This window comes from Salmo salar, chromosome ssa06 (genome assembly GCF_905237065.1).
Source record: "Salmo salar chromosome ssa06, Ssal_v3.1, whole genome shotgun sequence".
Lineage (NCBI taxonomy): Eukaryota > Metazoa > Chordata > Actinopteri > Salmoniformes > Salmonidae > Salmo > Salmo salar.
In genome coordinates, this window is record NC_059447.1 from 45,214,899 (window position 1) to 45,223,510 (window position 8,612).

An 8,612-nucleotide genomic window follows, 5' to 3' on the forward strand; every position below is an offset into this window, starting at 1 on the left:
GTCCAGGATCCAGTTGCAGAGGGAGGTGTTTAGTCCCAGGGTCCTTACCTTATTCATGAGCTTTGAGGGCGCTGTGGTGTTGAACGCTGAGCTGTAGTCAATTAATAATCGACCTGGCTCAGGTATCCTAGCATCGAACAAGTTCTGGGACACTGTAAAATGTGTCCCAGCTGCCCACTGTTACCACCGATAAATCCACTATAAATGAGAATTTCAATAAGCATTTTTCTACGGCTGGCCATGCTTTCCACCTGGCTACTCCTACCCCAGTCAACAGCACTGCGCTCCCCACAGCAACTCGCCCAAACCTCCCCCACTTCTCCTTCACCCAAACCCAGATATCTGATGTTCTGAAAGAGCTGCAAAATCTGGAATCCTACAAATCAGCCGGGCTAGACAATCTGGACACTCCCTTTCTAAAATGATCTACTGAAAATGTTGCAACCCCTATTACTAGCCTATTCAACCTCTCTTTCGTATCGTCTGAGATTCCCATAGATTGGAAAGCTGCCACGGTCATCCCCCTCTTCAAAGGGGGAGACACTCTAGACCCAAACTGCTACAGACCTATATCTATTCTACCCTGCCTTTCTAAGGTCTTCGAAAGCCAAGTTAACAAACAGATTACCGACCATTTCGAATCCCACCGTACCTTCTCCACTATACAATCTGGTTTCCAAGCTGGTCATGGGTGCACCTCAGCCACGCTCAAGGTCCTAAATGATATCATAACCGCCATCGATAAGAGACATCACTGTGCAGCCATATTCATCGACCTGGCTAAGGCTTTCGACTCTGTCAATCACAACAGTCTTATCGGCAGACTCAACTGCCTTGGTTTCTCAAATGATTGCCTCGCCTGATTCACCAACTACTTCTTTGATAGAGATCAGTATGTCATATCGGAGGGCCTGTTGTCCGGACCTCTGGCAGTCTCTATGGGGGTGCCACAGGGTTCAATTCTTGGGCCGACTCTCTTCTCTGTATACATCAATGATGTCGCTCTTGCTGCTGGTGATTCTTTGATCCAGCTCTACGCAGACGAAACCATTCTGTATACCTCTGGCCCTTCTTTGGACACTGTGTTAACAAACCTCCAGATGAGCTTCAATGCCATACAAGTCTCCTTCTGTGGCATCCAACTGCTCTTAAATGCAAGTAAGACTAAATGCATGCTCTTCAACCGATCGCTGCCCGCACCTGCCCGCCCATCCAGCATCACTACTCTGGACGGTTCTGACTTAGAATATGTGGACAACTACAAATACCTAGGTGTTTGGTTAGACTGTAAACTCTCCTTCCAGACTGACATTAAACATCTCCAATCCAAAATTAAATCTAGTATCGGCTTCCTATTTTGCAACAAAGCATCCTTCACTCATGCTGCTAAACATACCCTCGTAAAACGGACTATCCTATCGATCCTTGACTTCGGCGATGTCATTTACAAAATAGCATCCAACACTCTACTCAACAAATTGGATGCAGTCTATCACAGTGCCATCCGTTTTGTCACCAAAGCCCCATATACTACCCACCACTGTGACCTGTACGCTCTCGTTGGCTGGCCCTCGCTTCATACTCGTCGCCAAACCCACTGGCTCCAGGTAATCTACAAGTCTCTGCTAGGTAAAGCCCCCCCTTATCTCAGCTCACTGGTCACCATAGCAGCACCCACCCGTAGCACGCGCTCCAGCAGGTATATCTCACTGGTCACCCCCAAAGCCAATTCTTCCTTTGGCCGCCTCTCCTTCCAGTTCTCTGCTGCCAATGACTGGAACGAACTGCAAAAATCACTGAAGCTGGAGACTCTTACCTCCCTCACTAGCTTTAAGCACCAGCTGTCAGAGCAGCTCACAGATCGCTGCATCTGTACATAGCTCATTTGTAAATAGCCCATCAAATCTACCTCATCCCCATACTGTATTTATTTATTTATTTATCTTGCTCCTTTGCACCCCAGTATCTCTACTTGCACATTCATCTTCTGCATATTCTACCATTCCAGTGTAATTGCTATATTGTAATTATTTCGACACCATGGCCTATTTATTGCCTTTCCTCTCTTATCCTACCTCTTTTGCACATGCTGTATATAGATTTTGCTACTGTATTATTGATTGTATGTTTGTTTATTCCATGTGTAACTCTGTGTTGTTGTATGTGTCGAACTGCTTGTTTAATCTTGGCCAGGTCGCAGTTGCAAATGAGAACTTGTTCTCAACTAGCCTACCTGGTTAAATAAAAGTGAAATTAAAATAAAATGAAAAATAGCCTTCTCACATAGCTGTTCCTTTTGTCCAGGTGGGAAAGGGCAGTGGAGTGCAATAGAGATTGCATCATCTGTGGATCTGTTAGGGCGGTATGCAAATTGGAGTGGGTGTAGGGTTTCTGGGATAATGGTGTTGATGTGAGCCATGACCAGCCTTTCAAAGCACTTCATGGCTACAGGCGTGAGTGCTACAGGTCGGTAGTCATTTAGGCAGGTTACCTTAGTATTCTTGGGCACAGGGACTATGGCGGTCTGCTTAAAACATGTTGGTATTACGACTCAGACAGGGAGAGGTTGAAAATATCAGTGAAGACACTTTCCAGTTGGTCAGTGCATGCTCGCAATACACGTTCTGGTAATCTGTCTGGCCCTGCGGCCTTGTGAATGTTGACCTGTTTAAAGGTCTTACTCACATCGGATGTGGAAAGCGTGATAACACAGTCTTCCCGGAACAGCTGGTGCTCTCATGCATGTTTCAGTGTTATTTGCCTCGAAGCGAGCATAGAAGTAGTTTAGGTCGACTGGTAGGCTCGTGTCACTGGGCAGCTCTCGCCTGTGCTTCCCTTTGTAGTCTGTAATGATTTGCAAGCCCTGCCACATCCGATGAGCGTCAGAGCCGGTGTAGTACGACTCAATCTTAGTCCTGTATTGACGCTTTGCCTGTTTGATGGTTCGTCGGAGGGCATAATGGGATTTCTTATAAGCTTCCGTGCGGATGTTGCCTGTAATACATGGCTTCTGGTTGGGGTATGTACGTACGGTCACTGTGGGGATGACGGCATCGACACACTTATTGATGAAGCCAATGACTTTATTTCACCTTTATTTAACCAGGTAGGCAAGTTGAGAACAAGTTCTCATTTACAATTGCGACCTGGCCAAGATAAAGCAAAGCAGTTCGACAACAACACAGAGTTACACATGGAGTAAAACAAATATACAGTCAATAATACAGTAGAAAAATAAGTCTATGTACAATGTGAGCAAATGAGGTGAGGTAAGGGTGTCACGGCTGTCTAGGGCCAGTGGAGATGTGGAATCAGGAGCAGGAGACAGAGGGCCGGAGCAACTGTGTTTTAATAATAATAGCAAACGCAATAGCCGTAGGGCACAGGGCGTGTGGCGAAGTCCGCCAGGGGAAAACACATTCCCAAAATAAGCGCACTGAAAAAAAAGCGCACGGGGCGCAGCCCGGCAATATAATGGACAATAACAGCTTACACTCGCAACTGTCCTGAGTGGACAATAAACAATCCCGCACGAGAACCCCAACTGAAAATACACACTAAATAACCCCCCACTAATGACAAACACAAAACAGGTGCGGGATAGACAGACAAAACCAAAAGACACAGAAACAACGATCGGTGGCGCTAATAGGCCGGCGACGACGACCGCCGAGCGCCGCCCGACCGAGGAGAGGCGCCACCTTCGTTAGATACTGTGACAAAGGGAGGTAAAGGCAAAAAAAGTCCATGGTGGCAAAGTAAATAGAATATAGCAAGTAAAACACTGGAATGGTAGATTTGTAGTAGAAGAAAGTGCAAAGTAGAAATAGAGATAATGGGGTGCAAAGGAGCAAAATAAAATAAATAAATACAGTAGGGGAAGCGGTAGTTGTTTGGGCTAAATTATAGATGGGCTATGTACAGGTGCAGTGATCTGTGAGCTGCTCTGACAGCTGGTGCTTAAAGCTAGTGAGGGAGATAAGTGTTTCCAGTTTCAGAGATTTTTGTAGTTCGTTCCAGTCATTGGCAGCAGAGAACTGGAAAGAGAGACGGCCAAAGGAGGAATTGGCTTTGGGGGTGACCAGAGAGAGATACCTGCTGGAGCGCGTGCTACAGATGGGTGCTGCTATGGTGACCAGTGAGCGGAGATAAGGGGGGACTTTACCTAGCAGGGTCTTGTAGATGACCTGGAGCCGGTGGGTTTGGCGACGAGTATGAAGCGAGGGCCAGCCAACAAGAGCGTACAGGTCGCAGTAGTGGGTAGTATATGGGGCTTTGGTGACAAAACGGATGGCACTGTGATAGACTGCATCCAATTTGTTGAGTAGGGTATTGGAGGCTATTTTGTAAATTACATCGCCAAAGTCGAGGATCGGTAGGATAGTCAGTTTTACGAGGGTATGTTTGGCAGCATGAGTGAAGGATGCTTTGTTGCGAAATAGGAAGCCAATTCTTGATTTAACTTTGGATTGGAGATGTTTGATGTGAGTCTGGAAGGAGAGTTTACAGTCTAACCAGACACCTACGTATTTGTAGTTGTCCACATATTCTAAGTCAGAACCATCCAGAGTAGTGATGCAGGATAGGCGGGCAGGTGCAGGCAGCGATCGGTTGAAGAGCATGCATTTAGTTTTACTTGTATTTAGGAGCAGTTGGAGGCCACGGAAAGAGAGTTGTATGGCATTGAAGCTTGTCTGGAGGGTTGTTAACACAGTGTCCAAAGAAGGGCCAGAAGTATACAGAATGGTGTCGTCTGCGTAGAGGTGGATCAAAGACTCACCAGCAGCAAGAGCGACATCATTGATGTATACAGAGAAAAGAGTTGGCCCAAGAATTGAACCCTGTGGCACCCCCATAGAGACTGCCAGAGGTCCGGACAACAGGCCCTCCGATTTGACACACTGAACTCTATCAGAGAAGTAGTTGGTGAACCAGGCGATGCAATCATTTCAGAAACCAAGGCAGTTGAGTCTGCCGATGAGGATGTGGTGATTAACAGAGTCGAAAGCTTTGGCCAGGTCAATGAAAACGGCAGCACAGTATTGTTTCTTATCGATGGCGGTTACGATATCGTTTAGGACCTTGAGCGGGGCTGAGGTGCACCCATGACCAGCTCTGAAACCAGATTGCATAGCGGAGAAGGTGCGGTGGGATTCGAAATGGTCGGTAATCTGTTTGTTGACTTGGCTTTCGAAGACCTTAGAAATGCAGGGTAGGATGGATATAGGTCTGTAGCAGTTTGGGTCAAGAGTGTCCCCTCCTTTGAAGAGGGGGATGACAGCAGCTGCTTTCCAATCTATGGGAATCTCAGACGACACGAAAGAGAGGTTGAACAGGCTAGTAATAGGGGTTGCAATAATTTCGGCAGATAATTTTAGAAAGAAAGGGTCCAGATTGTCTAGCCCGGCTGATTTGTAGGGGTCCAGATTTTGCAGCTCTTTCAGAACATCAGCTGAATGGATTTGGGAGAAGGAGAAATGGGGAAGGCTTGGGCGAGTAGCTGCGGGGGGTGCAGTGCTGTTGACTGCAGTAGGGGTAGCCAGGTGGAAAGCATGGCCAGACGTAGAAAAATGCTTATTGAAATTCTCAATTATAGTGGGTTTATCGGTGGTGACAGAGTTTCCTATCCTCAGTGCAGTGGGCAGTTGGGAGGAGGTGTTCTTATTCTCCATGGACTTTACAATGTCCCAGAACTTTTTTGAATTTGTGTTGCAGGAAGCAAATTTCTGCTTGAAAAAGCTAGCCTTAGCTTTTCTAACTGCCTGTGTATATTGGTTTCTAACTTCCCTGAAAAGTTGCATATCACAGGGGCTGTTTGATGCTAATGCAGAACGCCATAGGATGTTTTTATGTTGGTTAAGGGCAGTCAGGTCTGGGGAGAACCAAGGGCTATATTTCTTCCTGGTTCTAAATTTCTTGAATGGGGCATGCTTATTTAAGATGGTGAGGAAGGCATTTTTTTAAATAACCAGGCATCCTCTACTGACGGGATGAGGTCTATATCCTTCCAGGATACCAGGGCCAGGTCGATTAGAAAGGCTTGCTCGCTGAAATGTTTCAGGGAGCGTTTGACAGTGATGAGTGGAGGTCGTTTGACCGTAGACCCATTACGGATGCAGGCAATAAGGCAGTGATTGCTGAGATCTTGGTTGATAACAGCAGAGGTGTATTTAGAGGGCAAATTGGTTAGGATGATATCTATGAGGGTGCCAGTGTTTACGGCTTTGGGGTGGTACCTGGTGGGTTCATTAATAATTTGTGTGAGATTGAGGGCGTCAAGCTTGGATGGTAGGATGGCTGGGGTGTTAAGCATGTCCCAGTTTAGGTCACCTAGCAGCACGAGCTCTGAAGATAGATGGGGGCAATCAGTTCACATATGGTGTCCAGAGCACAGCTGGGGGCCGAGGGTGGTCTATAGCAGGCGGCAACGGTGAGAGACTTGTTTTTAGAGAGATGGATTTTTAAAAGTAGAAGTTCAAGTTGACTGATGTGGTGAACTCCTCAATGCCATCAGAGGAATCCTGGAACATATTCCAGTCTGTTCTAGCAAAACAGTCCTGGAGCTAGCATCTGTTTCATCTGACCACTTTTTTATTGATCGAATCACTGGCGCTTCCTGCTATAATCTTTGCTTTTAAGCAGGAATCAGAAGGATAGAATTATGGTCAGATTTGCCAAATGGAGGGCGAGGGAGAGCTTTGCATGCGTCTCTGTGTGTGGAGTAAAGGTGGTCCAGAGTTTTTTCCCTCTGGTTGCACATTTAACATGCTGATAGAAATTTGGTAAAACTGATTTTCCTGCATTAATGTCCCCGGCCACTCGGTACGCTGCATTTGGGTGAGCGTTTTCCTGTTTGCTTATGGCGGAATACAGCTCATTGAGTGCAGCCTTAGTGCAAGGATCAGCCTGTGGTGGTATGTAGACAGCTACAAAAAATACAGATGAAAACTCTCTAGGTAGATAGTGTTGTCTACAGCTTGTCATGAGATACTCTACCTCAGGCAAGCAAAACCTTGAGACTCCCTTAGATATCGTGCACCAGCTGTTATTTACAAAAATACATAGCCCCCCGCCCCTTGTCTTACCAGACACAGCTGTTCTATCCTGCCGATTCAGCCCTGATAACGTCGTCTTTCAGCCACGACTCTGTGAAGCATAAGATATTACAGTTCTGAATGTCCCGTTGGTAGTTTAATCTTCCGTGTAGGTCATCGATTTTATTTTCCAAAGATTGCAGAATGGAAGGCAGTGGGGGTTTATTTGATTACCTATGAATTCTCAGAAGGCAGCCCGCCTTCCGACCCCTTTTTCTCCGCCTTCTCTTCAATTTAAAGAACATATGTAGTTATGGATGAAAATCCACAATGACTTTTGAGGATGACCAAATTAGTGTAGGAGGAATTCTATCATATTAATAATAAAAAATGACTCTAAAACCCTTGTGTATAAAATGCAAGAGGTCCTCAGATGGATCTAGCAAGATAGCTAATCGTGGCCTCCCAAGTGGCGCAGTGGTCTCAGGCACTGCATCGCAGTGCTAGCTGTTCCACTAGAGATTCCAGAGTCCAGGCTCTGTCGCAGCCAGCCGAAACCGGGAGACCAATGGGGCAGCGCACAATTTGTCCAGAATTGGCCGGGTTAGGGGAGGGTTTGGCCGGCAGTGATGTCTTTGTCCCATCACTCACTAGCGACTCCTGTGGCGGGCTGGGCGCAGTACACGCTGACACGGTTGCCAGGTGTACGGTGTTTCCTCTGACACATTGGTGCGGCTGTCTTCCGGGTTAAGTGGGCATTGTTTCAAGAAGCAGTGCGGCTTGGTTGGGTTGTGTTTCGGATGACGCACGGCTCTTGACCTTTGCCTCTCCCGAGTCCATATGGGAGTTGCAGCGATGAGACAAGACTGTCACTACCAATTGGATACCACGAAATTGGGGAGAAAAGGGGTACATTTTTTTTATTATTAATTAATAATAAAAAATAAAAAATAAGATAGCTAATCAATGCATCAGGCTCAGAGACTATAACATCTATCTTGCACTGTTATGCAATTAATAAAGTCCAAATACTGAGCTGATTCTAGCAATCAAAGATCTAGCATTAATTAATTGAGCCAGGTTTAGAGCAGGGATGTCAAGGTGGAACCAAATCATGCGATGTGTAGTATAACCTAATAATATTTAGCATTAGTCCATAACAACAAAACAAAGAATACTGTGAATTATGAAGACCTCAGTATGAATCCAATTTAAAACTAACTAAGATACATTACAAGTTTAGGCAATAAGAATACAATTATCAAAGGTGTACACACCATAGGCCTTCAAAGTAACTAATGCACCGTACTATGGCATACAAAGTATAAACAGGAGATTTGCAATACAATTTCTCCATGAATGAAGCAACCATCAACCTTTAACCCTACCTAGGGCGAACTGAATTTCAATAACCCTCATCGTTTAATTAGCGTCACTCTGCTGGCCAAGAAACAATAGGCTATAGCGAAAGGCATAAAACTTCACACTCATTCTCTAAACCTAATTATAAACTGGGTGGTTTGAGCCCTGAATGCTGATTGGCTGAAAGCCATGGTGTATGTAAGGGATAATCAACAA